The following is a 13,194-nucleotide window of genomic DNA, read 5'->3' as shown; positions in this document are numbered from 1 at the left end:
AAATCTGGAAAATAGGGAAAATAGGGGTATGAGATAAAACAATGAAACAAGAAGCTGTCATAGTGCTTCCGGTGGGTACAGGGTATCCAGAATGGGACAGGCCACAGATATAGAAACGGTACTACAATTTAGTAGTGCCGACAGGCTATGATCGAGATTTCAATGCAATGGACTTCAGACCCCACAGGCAGAGGAAAAAGTATTAAAACAGTAGAAATGTATTACCTTTTGCTTATTGTTTTCAATTTTTGCAAGACGGGAGAGTCAATTTCCATTCATGAGGAACATGTCATGTTTATTTTCTACATTTCTTTGAAATGTGAACTTCGTAAAGTTTTTGGAGGACCATATGGGCTCATGGACGATTGCACAGACCTACACCTTCAGCAACAGAAGTAGGCTAGGGTAATACACGTTTGGAGTTTAAACCACAGAGCTATCCCTCAGGCTGGATAGATAATACAGGTTTTCCCCCCAGACAGCAGAGCTATCCCTCAGGCTGGATAGATATTACAAGCTTTTTCCCCAGACAGCAGAGCTATCCCTCAGGCTGGATAGATATTACAGGCTTTTTCCCCAGACAGCAGAGCTATACCTCAGGCTGGATAGATACTACAGGCTTTTCCCGCAGACAGCAGAGCTATCCCTCAGGCTGGATAGATATTACAGGCTTTTTTCCCCAGTCAGCCGAGCTATCCCTCAGGCTGGATAGACATTACAGGCTTTTCCACCAGAATGCAGACCTATCCCTCAGGCTGGATAGATACTACAGGTTTTTCCCCAGGCAGCAGAGCTATCCCTCAGGCTGGATAGACATTACAGGCTTTTCCACCAGAAAGCAGACCTATCCCTCAGGCTGGATAGATACTACAGGCTTTTTCCCCAGACAGCAGAGCTATCCCTCAGGTTGCACAGAACGTATAGGCTTAGAGCCCAAGTAGCAAAGGTATCCATCAGGCTGGATAGATCTTATAGGCTTAGAGACCAGGTAGCAGAGCTATCCCTCAGGCTGGATAGATATTACAGGCTTTTTCTCCAGACAGCAGAGCTATCCCTCAGGTTGCACAGAACGTATAGGCTTAGAGCCCAAGTAGCAAAGGTATCCATTAGGCTGGATAGATCTTATAGGCTTAGAGACCAGGTAGCAGAGCTATCCCTCAGGCTGGATAGATATTACAGTCTTTTTCTCCAGACAGCAGAGCTATCCCTCGGGATGCACAGATTGGATAGGCTTAGAGCCCAGGTAGCAGAGCTATTCCTCAGGCTGGATAGATAATACAGGCTTCTCCCACAGACAGCAGAGCTATCCCCCAGGCTGGATAGATATTACAGGCTTTTTCCCCAGACAGCAAAGCTATACCTCAGGCTGGATAAATACTACAGGCTTTTTCACCAGACAGCAGTGCTATCCCTCAGGCTGGATAGATAATACAGGCCTTTCCCCCAGACAGCAGAGATATCCCTCAGGCTGGATAGATATTACAGGCTTTTTCCCCAGACCACAGAGCTATCCCTCAGACTGGATAGATATTACAAGCTTTTTCTCCAGACAGCAGAGCTATCCCTCGGGTTGCACAGATTTTATAGGCTTAGATCCCAGATGGCAGAGCTATCCCTCAGGCTGGATAGATCTTATAGGCTTAGAGCCCAGGTAGCAGAGCTATCCCTCGGGTTGCACAGATTTTATAGGCTTAGAGCCCAGATGGCAGAGCTATCCCTCAGGCTTGATAGATCTTATAGGCTTAGAGCCCAGGTAGCAGAGCTACCCCTTAGGTTGCACAGATCTTATAGGCTTAGAGCCCAGGTAGCAGAGCTATCCTTCAGGCTGGATAGATACTACAGGCTTTTTCCCCAAGACAAATCCTATAGGCTTAGAGCCCAGGTAGCAGAGCTATCCCTCGGGCTGGATAGTTATTACAGGCTTTTTCCCCAGACAGCAGAGCTATCCCTCAGGCTGGATAGATATTACAGGCTTTTTCCCCAGACAGCAGAGCTATCCCTCAGGCTGGATAGATATTACAGGCTTTTTCTCCAGACAGCAGAGCTATCCCTCAGGCTGGATAGATATTACAGGCTTTTTTCTCCAGGTAGAAGAGCTATGCCTCAGGCTGGATAGATCTTATAGGCTCAGAGACCAGGTAGCAGAGCTATCCTTCAGGCTGGATGGATATTACTGGCTTTTTCTCCAGACAGCAGAGCTATCCCTCAGGCTGGATAGATATTACAGGCTTTTTCTCCAGACAGCAGAGCTATCCCTCAGGCTGGATAGATATTACAGGCTTTTTCTCCAGGTAGCAGAGCTATCCCTCAGGCTGGATAGATCTTATAAGCTTAGAGCCCAGGTAGCAGAGCTATCCTTCAGGCTGGATAGATATTATCGGCTTTTTCCCCAGACAGCAGAGCTATCCCTCAGACTGGATATATACTAAAGGCTTTTTCCCCAAGACAGATCCTATAGGCTTAGATCCCAGGTAGCAGAGCTATCCCTCGGGCTAGATAGTTATTACAGGCTTTTCCCCAGACAGCAGAGCTATCCCTCGGGATGCACAGATTGGATAGGCTTAGAGCCCAGGTAGCAGAGCTATTCCTCAGGCTGGATAGATAATACAGGCTTCTCCCACAGACAGCAGAGCTATCCCCCAGGCTGGATAGCTATTACAGGCTTTTTCCCCAGACAGCAAAGCTATACCTCAGGCTGGATAAATACTACAGGCTTTTTCACCAGACAGCAGTGCTATCCCTCAGGCTGGATAGATAATACAGGCTTTTCCCCCAGACAGCAGAGATATCCCTCAGGCTGGATAGATATTACAGGCTTTTTCCCCAGACCACAGAGCTATCCCTCAGACTGGATAGATATTACAAGCTTTTTCTCCAGACAGCAGAGCTATCCCTCGGGTTGCACAGATTTTATAGGCTTAGATCCCAGATGGCAGAGCTATCCCTCAGGCTGGATAGATCTTATAGGCTTAGAGCCCAGGTAGCAGAGCTATCCCTCAGGCTGGATAGATCTTATAGGCTTAGAGCCCAGGTAGCAGAGCTATCCCTTGGGTTGCACAGATTTTATAGGCTTAGAGCCCAGATGGCAGAGCTATCCCTCAGGCTGGATAGATCTTATAGGCTTAGAGCCCAGGTAGCAGAGCTACCCCTTAGGTTGCCCAGATCTTATAGGCTTAGAGCCCAGGTAGCAGAGCTATCCTTCAGGCTGGATAGATACTACAGGCTTTTTCCCCAAGACAAATCCTATAGGCTTAGAGCCCAGGTAGCAGAGCTATCCCTCGGGCTGGATAGTTATTACAGGCTTTTTCCCCAGACAGCAGAGCTATCCCTCAGGCTGGATAGATATTACAGGCTTTTTCCCCAGACAGCAGAGCTATCCCTCAGGCTGGATAGATATTACAGGCTTTTTCTCCAGGTAGAAGAGCTATGCCTCAGGCTGGATAGATCTTATAGGCTCAGAGACCAGGTAGCAGAGCTATCCTTCAGGCTGGATAGATATTACTGGCTTTTTCTCCAGACAGCAGAGCTATCCCTCAGGCTGGATAGATATTACAGGCTTTTTCTCCAGACAGCAGAGCTATCCCTCAGGCTGGATAGATCTTATAGGCTTAGAGCCCAGGTAGCAGAGCTATCCTTCAGGCTGGATAGTTATTACCGGCTTTTTCCCCAGACAGCAGAGCTATCCCTCAGACTGGATATATACTAAAGGCTTTTTCCCCAAGACAGATCCTATAGGCTTAGATCCCAGGTAGCAGAGCCATCCCTCGGGCTGGATAGTTATTACAGGCTTTTCCCCAGACAGCAGAGCTATCCCTCAGGCTAGATAGATATTACAGGCTTTTTCTCCAGACAGCAGAGCTATCCCTCGGGTTGCACAGATTTTATAGGCTTAGAGCCCAGTTAGCAGAGCTATCCCTCAGGCTGGATAGATATTATAGGCTTAGAGCCCAGGTAGCAGAGCTATCCCTCAGGCTGGATAGATATTATAGGCTTAGAGCCCAGGTAGCAGAGCTACCCCTCAGGTTGCACAGATCTTATACTCTTAAAGCCCAGGTAGCACAGCTATGCCTCAGGCTGGATAGATATTACAGGCTTTTTCCTCAGACAGCAGAGCTATCCCTCAGGCTGGATAGATATTATAGGCTTAGAGCCCAGGTAGCAGATCTACCCCTCAGGTTACACAGATCTTATACTCTTAGAGCCCAGGTAGCAGAGCTATCCCTCCGTTTGCACAGATCTTATAGTTTTAGAGCCCAGGTAGCAGAGTTATCCCTCAGGCTGGATAGATACTACAGGCTTTTTCCCCAAGACAAATCCTATAGGCTTAGAGCCCAGGTAGCAGAGCTATCCCTCGGGCTGGATAGTTATTACAGGCTTTTTCCCCAGACAGCAGAGCTATCCCTCAGGCTGGATAGATATTACAGGCTTTTTCCCCAGACAGCAGAGCTATCCCTCAGGCTGGATAGATATTACAGGCTTTTTCTCCAGGTAGAAGAGCTATGCCTCAGGCTGGATAGATCTTATAGGCTCAGAGACCAGGTAGCAGAGCTATCCTTCAGGCTGGATGGATATTACTGGCTTTTTCTCCAGACAGCAGAGCTATCCCTCAGGCTGGATAGATATTACAGGCTTTTTCTCCAGACAGCAGAGCTATCCCTCAGGCTGGATAGATCTTATAGGCTTAGAGCCCAGGTAGCAGAGCTATCCTTCAGGCTGGATAGATATTACCGGCTTTTTCCCCAGACAGCAGAGCTATCCCTCAGACTGGATATATACTAAAGGCTTTTTCCCCAAGACAGATCCTATAGGCTTAGATCCCAGGTAGCAGAGCCATCCCTCGGGCTGGATAGTTATTACAGGCTTTTCCCCAGACAGCAGAGCTATCCCTCAGGCTGGATAGATATTACAGGCTTTTTCTCCAGACAGCAGAGCTATCCCTCAGGCTGGATAGATATTATAGGCTTAGAGCCCAGGTAGCAGAGCTATCCCTCAGGCTGGATAGATATTATAGGCTTAGAGCCCAGGTAGCAGAGCTACCCCTCAGGTTGCACAGATCTTATACTCTTAAAGCCCAGGTAGCACAGCTATGCCTCAGGCTGGATAGATATTACAGGCTTTTTCCTCAGACAGCAGAGCTATCCCTCAGGCTGGATATATATTATAGGCTTAGAGCCCAGGTAGCAGATCTACCCCTCAGGTTACACAGATCTTATACTCTTAGAGCCCAGGTAGCAGAGCTATCCCTCCGTTTGCACAGATCTTATAGGTTTAGAGCCCAGGTAGCAGAGTTATCCCTCAGGCTGGATAGATACTACAGGCTTTTTCCCCAAGACAAATCCTATAGGCTTAGAGCCCAGGTAGCAGAGCTATCCCTCGGGCTGGATAGTTATTACAGGCTTTTTCCCCAGACAGCAGAGCTATCCCTCAGGCTGGATAGATATTACAGGCTTTTTCCCCAGACAGCAGAGCTATCCCTCAGGCTGGATAGATATTACAGGCTTTTTCTCCAGGTAGAAGAGCTATGCCTCAGGCTGGATAGATCTTATAGGCTCAGAGACCAGGTAGCAGAGCTATCCTTCAGGCTGGATGGATATTACTGGCTTTTTCTCCAGACAGCAGAGCTATCCCTCAGGCTGGATAGATATTACAGGCTTTTTCTCCAGACAGCAGAGCTATCCCTCAGGCTGGATAGATCTTATAGGCTTAGAGCCCAGGTAGCAGAGCTATCCTTCAGGCTGGATAGATATTACCGGCTTTTTCCCCAGACAGCAGAGCTATCCCTCAGACTGGATATATACTAAAGGCTTTTTCCCCAAGACAGATCCTATAGGCTTAGATCCCAGGTAGCAGAGCCATCCCTCGGGCTGGATAGTTATTACAGGCTTTTCCCCAGACAGCAGAGCTATCCCTCAGGCTGGATAGATATTACAGGCTTTTTCTCCAGACAGCAGAGCTATCCCTCGGGTTGCACAGATTTTATAGGCTTAGAGCCCAGTTAGCAGAGCTATCCCTCAGGCTGGATAGATATTATAGGCTTAGAGCCCAGGTAGCAGAGCTATCCCTCAGGCTGGATAGATATTATAGGCTTAGAGACCAGGTAGCAGAGCTACCCCTCAGGTTGCACAGATCTTATACTCTTAAAGCCCAGGTAGCAGAGCTATCCCTCAGACTGGATAGATATTATAGGCTTAGAGCCCAGGTAGCAGATCTACCCCTCAGGTTGCACAGATCTTATACTCTTAGAGCCCAGGTAGCAGAGCTATCCCTCCGTTTGCACAGATCTTATAGGTTTAGAGCCCAGGTAGCAGAGCTATCCCTCAGGCTGGATAGATATTACAGTCTCAGGCCTCAGACAGCAAAGCTTCACTCAAGGTATTTGAATTGTACAGGCAGTGTTCAGTGCCTGGCCATCATTGAGCCCCACATACTGCTGGTAAATGGAGTTTAATGAATATTGTAAAGATTTCCATTGATCGCTTTTGAAGCCAACAGAGAACCACCCACATTGAGAAAGTCTAAGCCTATAAAGCCATGTGTTGCATTAGTCACCACAAGTGGAACGGAGTGCGCAGAAGTGGGCCCGGAGCTTGCAGTGCCTAGAGACAGCATTGAGTAGGCTGCTGGTCAGGCGACTAGGCCCTGACACTCATTTGCTCCACCCACCACCATTTATTCAGTCCTCCTTAGGCATCCTCATTGCCAGCATCCTCAGCAATGGACGTCAGAAGAGAAGGACCTCACCTGTGTGTGCCTGTTCATGCCTGTTAGGGCCAAGGGCAAGACCTACTCTCCTGCATTTCACCTACAAACGAATCACTACTACTGCTACTCGCCAACAGATATCACCATGTGTCTCCTCCGTCCACAGCCCATCTCCACCATCACTTGGGTTCGAATAGCCAAGTTCCCTGGGCAGCCCCAGCAAGCTATCCTAGCATTTCCTCATCAATATTGCCCTTTCCTCCATCCAACATCCACTCGCCACTTTCACACGCCCTCTTACGTTGATCAATGCTCGCTCAGCCGTCGCTCACGCTGCTGAGATCGCTGACCTCACCTCGGACAACCCTGATGCCCTGTTCATCACTGAAATGTGGTTTACCCCATCGTCCCCACATGTATTTGACATCCTCCTACCGTAAGGCTACTGCATCCAACATGCCGACCGGCCAGGAAGGGCAGGAGGTGGAGTGGCAATCACCCACAGGAGTGAATGGCCACGCTCAAACATCCCCTCTCTTTGTACAAGGAACCCGTCACCTTCCACCTCATCTACAGGCCGCCTCACAGGATTGACTCTTTCATTGCATATTTCTTCAACTTACTCTCCTCTGCCAAATCAGCACATTCAAATAATGTCTTTCTCAGTGTTTTTAAGGTCCCCGAGTCACAGGCTGAGAACCACACTCGAAGCACGCTTTTCACACTGACCGTTTCCACGAACCTTAAGCAAATTGTGCTCTCCCCGATGCACAACAAAGGCAATACCCTAGACCTAGTCTTCAGATCCTCCCCCTGCATCACCTGAGCAGACCCTATTTCCCCTTAAGTGGTCTGACCACGCCGCCATCCCATTATCAGTCACCCACTTGACTATGACTCACAGGGTAGACACCCCTTCACTTAACACCGCTCATTCAAAACCTTCCCGGGCAACGAGCTGGCAGCAAACTTTGCAGACTTCCCCACCACAGGGTATGCCTCTGGCCTCCTGGAATTATTCAGCAGCTCTGCTCTGAAACTGGGGGACACTCATGCCCCCCTAAAATCCAGCTGGGCAAAGACCAAACCATCCGGCCCATGGTACACCCCTGAGCTAGCCTCCAACAAAAGCTCAATCGGAGCTCTAGAGAAACAGTGGCGCAAAAACCATAAGTCTGGAGACCTCACCGACTTCAAATCTCTGCGCACAAACCGTAGACTTCTGATTACCGAGGCCAAGACTCCTTACTACTCCACCACCATTGTGGCAGCCTCTAATTGGAGCAAAGCCCTCCTTCAAGTAGTAAAGCATTATACCACACCCTCACCTGAACCTGAGGTACCAGCAACTCAGGAAAAAAGCAAGAGAATCCACAAATCCTTTATTGAAAATATAGACAAATACAGAGAGACCCTGGAATCAACTTCTTACATCATTGCCATCCCTTGGACCCCGGCATGCACACAGCCCTTCTAGATTGAATGATCTCTCTTTCCCACTGAGCTCCAAAAAATGATTGCCTCCCACAAACCTACTTCTTACTCAGAGGATATAATTCCAGCTTCCATCATTAAACAATTGACAGGCTCGGTGCTCAATGCACTCGTTAGCATCATCAAAGCCTCCCTCACAGAAGGCTCATTCCCAAATACCCTCAATACTGGTCTCCTATGACCCCTGTTGAAAAAACCAACCCTAAATCCAGACGACCTGGCCAACTACTGGGCCATTACGAACCTCCCATTTATTGGAAAAATCTTGGGAAAAGTAGTTGCTACACAACTGATTGTCAGAATCAAACAACTCCACCTCCGAAATGACTATCAGTCAGGGTTCTGCCCAAAGTGTTGCATCGAGACAGTGATCAATCCAGGTGGTGGATGATGCCCTTCAAATCAAGGATTTGGGCGACTCATGCCTCCTCGTATTTCTTGACCTCTTTGCTGCATTCAACACTATGGAAAACCATCCATCTCTCGCTCTTGAGTTGGTTGACCTCCTACCTCACAGGCAGACACCAGGCCGTCTAGATGAACCTGTTGCGTTCTAACCGAGTCTTAGTGATTACCTAGCCATCATACAGTCCTGGATGTTGACTGCCTACCTCAAACTAATCACATCCAAGACTGAATTCATCCTCATTGTTCCGTTCACTAAAAAACAACTTGTCCAACAATGGCTGAATGATAGGCGACCAGAAAGGATTTACTCCACAACGCTCAGACTCAGCAAACTTCCTCGGGTTCACCATTGACAGCAGCCTGTCCTTCCAGAAACACACAGCTAAGAAGGACCAAATAGCCTGGCTCAGAATCTCTACCCTTTGAAAAATCCAACCCCTCATCCCACCGTAGGATTTCTGGACAGTAGGGCAGGCCCTTTTGGTCTTGCACATCGATGGGGGAAATGCTGCCCTAACAGGGCTACCAGCAGCTCACTTGGCTCCCCTAAAAGCAGTCCAACACACTGCTACACGCCTTATTACGGGAGCACAGAAATGGGATCGAATGACCCCATCCTATACAAACTACATTGGCTTCCACTCCAAGCCAGGATACTGTTCAAAACTGCCTGTATCAGCTACAAAGCAGTCACGATTAGCACACTAGAGTATCTGGGGGCTAAGCTCCTCATATCTGTTGGCAGACGCTCCTCACGCATCAAATCGACTAACAGGCTTGAATCGCAACTCGGCCGCAAAGAGAAGACTCGCAAAAAATCCTTCTCTTGTCATGCACCCACCCACTGGAACTTGATCCCGGTGTTGGCTCGCAATGGCCCCACAATTCTCCAATTTCACAAATCTCTCAAAACACCACCTGACCACGGACTAATTCCAATGGACGCACATACCGACGCACTGACCCCACAGTACTGCGCTGCCTTTAAAGGAGGACAGCCGTAATGTTGGCCACCCACACTCTGTACAGCGCTCCGCTATTCTCGTGCTCGGTCCACACTTTAAACAATAAAATAGAATAGAAAACAGAGATCCAAGCCACATCTAATTGATGGAACCCTGACCCAAGAAGGCTGAAACTTGCCTGGGGTTGCTTCCGTTCTCATGCACAGTGGACGTAGTGTAGCAGTTGCCGTTTAACTGCTCCTATTGGTGGCAGGATGCAGATTAATTTGCATATAGCTGGTCCATACATGTGATAGCAAGGTTGAGCTAAAGTAGGATGGTATGGAAGGTTTCCATAGCATTTGCAGTTGTTATGATTAATTCAATGAATGAATGAATTCCATCCGTCACTTTTTGGTTTTCTTTATGCTCTGCACACCATCAGTACATTCCTGGGAATTTAATCCCACACAAAGGGCCCGATTTGTGGATTTTTTTTTTATCACGATTCAAAGTGGCTTTGCTGAAAAGGTACTTTGCACTGTCGGCACAAACCCTGATTCATGGAACCGTGCAAAGTGTATTTTTGCAGTGCAAAGTCATTTTGTACTGCAAAAATGACTATGCGCTGACTTTGCGCTGAGTTTGCACTGCAAACATACCCTTTGCACAGTTCCATGACTCACGGATTGTGTCGGCCGTGCAAAGTCACTTTTCAGCAGTGCAAAGTCACATTGAACCGTGCAAAAAATTCCACAAATCTGGCCCTTAGTATACTTGGGGCCTAGAGTTATTGCACTGGTGCAAAGTGACTTTGCACAGGCACCAAACACCCTGATTCACAGAGCGGTGCAAAGTGTGCTTTTGCAGAGCAAAGTGACTTTGCACTGCAAAAGTCCTCTTTGCACTGCCCATTTAGCTCTGTGAATCAGGGTGTTTGTTGGCAGTGGGAACCCACTTTGCACCGTGCTAAAAGCTCCATGAATTAGGCCCTTGGTGTTTGTGCAGACCCGGGGAGAAGCATTGGTAGTGCCAGCCTGCCTACAGATAGTTATAGAGGCTTGGAGGCTACCAGAGTTAACTGATGACCGATCATGCCCAGCCTACGTTTTAATTGGTCGAGCCTTCACTGGTGAGGCATAAAAAAAAATCTAATCCTTAAATAGAGGTGCTTTATTTAATAAGCAAGAAAGTCCCATTTCCATAAGCAATTTCTGCCACGTTGTACATTACTTTTCGGCATTTACAAGGCCTGCAAATATGGCGCTCTTTAGGACACTCGTTCTCCCTTGCCGGATATTCCCACAATGCATCATCACTCTTCCCTGGTGTGTTTACAGGACACTGACCATAACTCAGAACACATTGTACCATGTCGTACATCATTCCTAAATCATGAACTGTCTGTCTAAGCCACATTCTGTGCCGCAGAGCCCGGCGCAGTGACAAGGACAAAGCCACGTCCATTAGCCGCGCCGACGCGCCTCGCCCGTGAATTATACGCGCAGCAGCGCGGACCACGCCGGAGAAATACATGTCTGCACGAATGGCTTTCACATAAAATCCTGGATCGTAAATGAAGGACCTGTAAAATCGCAGCGGCTGCTGGAGCTTCATCCACCAAACGTCCTAGTGCAGGGATATAAATCTCCGGCCGGGATGAGGCGCAAAAGGACATGGCGAGACAGACAGGGGCGTTGCTAGGGGGGGCTAAGGGGGCTATAGCCCCTGATCTTTTGGTTGTAGCCCCGGATAGAATCCCAGGAGCTACAGCCAAAAGGCTAGCTAGCCCCCAGTCCCAACAGTTCCGACATCAGCTTAGCCCCGGGTCTTTTCCAGACCTAGCAACTCCCCTGGAGGCAGATGAGAAAGCGCCCCGCGCGCAAGCATTGGCGCTGATCAATAAGGCGAAGGCACAGAAAACTGCCCGTGTTATTGCAGGCGTGTCAACAACAGCCATTTTATTATAGTGGTCGGCGCCGGAGAAACAGCGGCACACTTTCAACTTCCCACCAATAATACTCTGGGAACCAGGCTTTAAGTAGGCTGGGGCCCAGCCCCGACTAGCCCCAGACAAGCTGACACCTGAGGCGCTGCGGTTACACCGGCTGCCTGCAGTTGTCAGCACTTCCGATTAGAAAAAAGAAAAGGCATCGGGCCTCATTACGAGTCTGGCGGTAACCGTGCCGGAAAAACTGGCAGGCTACCGCCGGACCCGTATTACCATTCCGCCTCCGTGATTCCCGGAATCACCGGGGAATTACGACCCCGGTGACCCGGGAATTCCGGAGGCGGAATTCTGTTATTCCCATGGAGTCCCAGAGGACTCCATGGGGATGGGGACAATGGAAACACCGGTTCCGTCTATGACGGAGCCGGTATTTCCATTTGCGCCTGCAGGCGGGTGGCGTTACTCCCACCTGCTGGACTCTGAATCAGCCGGTCCGGAAAGAACGGTGGCAGCGTTTTTATCGCCACCATTCTTTCCGGACCGGCAGGGTCGTAATGAGGCCCATCGTCTTTTCTTTTTACTAAACCAAAGTGTTAACACCAGCAAGCAGCCTGTGTTACCATGCAGCGCTTTGGCTACACAGGCTCCTTGATGTCTCTGTACTCAGAAACAGGAGGCGGGCTGGACTGGCCAGCTCCCCTTTTGTTTCTGAGTACAAAGTCATCACGAGGCATGAAGCACCTTGGCTTCATGCTGCGTGATGACTTTGCTCAAAAACGAAAGGAGAGCTGGGCAGTCCAGGCCCTTCTCCTGTTTCTGAGTACACAGCCATCAGCAGCAGGCAGCCCTTTCATTCAAGGAGCCTGTGGTTAAAGTGTTGCACCACAGGGCTCCTTGAATGAAAGGGCGTGGGGGGGTTGCTTAGGAGGCATGGCTTAAGTACGGGTGTACTTAGATCACACCCCCTAAGCAGAGCCCCCCCCTCCTCGATTTCTAATTCCACTTAAAGCACTGACTGGGAACCAAAAGAGGCCCTGGAAATATTTTTCAAAGTTTCCCCCATATTATACATCTTCAGGTTACCACACGAAAGAGGCCCAGCGAGCAGAGACCTACCGGGAACTCTCCAGAGTTCCCTATAGATCAGTCCAGCCCTGCCAGGGTGCAGAAGCCTACCGAGAAATCTCCAGAGTTCCCTATAGACCAATCCAGCCCTGCCAGGGTGCAGAGGCCTACCGGAAAATCTCCAGAGTTCCCTATAGGCCAGTCCAGCCCTGCCAGGTGCAGAGGCCTAACGGGAAATCTCAAGAGTTCCCTATAGGCCAGTCCAGTCCTGCCAGGGTGCAGAGGCCTATCAGGAAATCTCCAGGGCTCCTTATAGACCAGTCCACCCCTGGGTCCAGGGTGCAGAGGCCTACCAGGAAGTCTCCAGAGTTCCCTATAGACCAGTCCAGCCCTGCCAGGGTGCAGATGCCTATCAGGAAATATCCATAGTTCCCTATAGTCCAGTCCAGCCCTGCCAGGGTGCAGAGGCCTATCAGGAAATCTCCACAGTTCCCTATAGGCCAGTCCAGCCTTGCCAGGGTGCAGAGGCCTGTCAGGAAATCTCCAGAGCTCCCTATAGACCAGTCCACCCGTGGGCCCAGGGTGCAGAGACCTACCAGGAAGTCTCCAGAGTTCCCTATAGGCCAGTCC

At 49.2% G+C, this 13,194-nt stretch overlaps 1 protein-coding gene across 11 annotated transcripts in view; it reads right to left on the bottom strand.

The window, feature by feature from the left end:
* ARVCF (ARVCF delta catenin family member) overlaps positions 1-13,194 on the bottom strand; it is a 2,420,581-nt gene that overhangs the window by 1,311,491 nt on the left and 1,095,896 nt on the right. The window lies entirely within an intron of this gene.

This window comes from Ambystoma mexicanum, chromosome 10 (genome assembly GCF_040938575.1).
Source record: "Ambystoma mexicanum isolate Mex_15411 chromosome 10, UKY_AmexF1_1, whole genome shotgun sequence".
Lineage (NCBI taxonomy): Eukaryota > Metazoa > Chordata > Amphibia > Caudata > Ambystomatidae > Ambystoma > Ambystoma mexicanum.
This window is presented reverse-complemented; position numbering and strand designations above follow the sequence as displayed.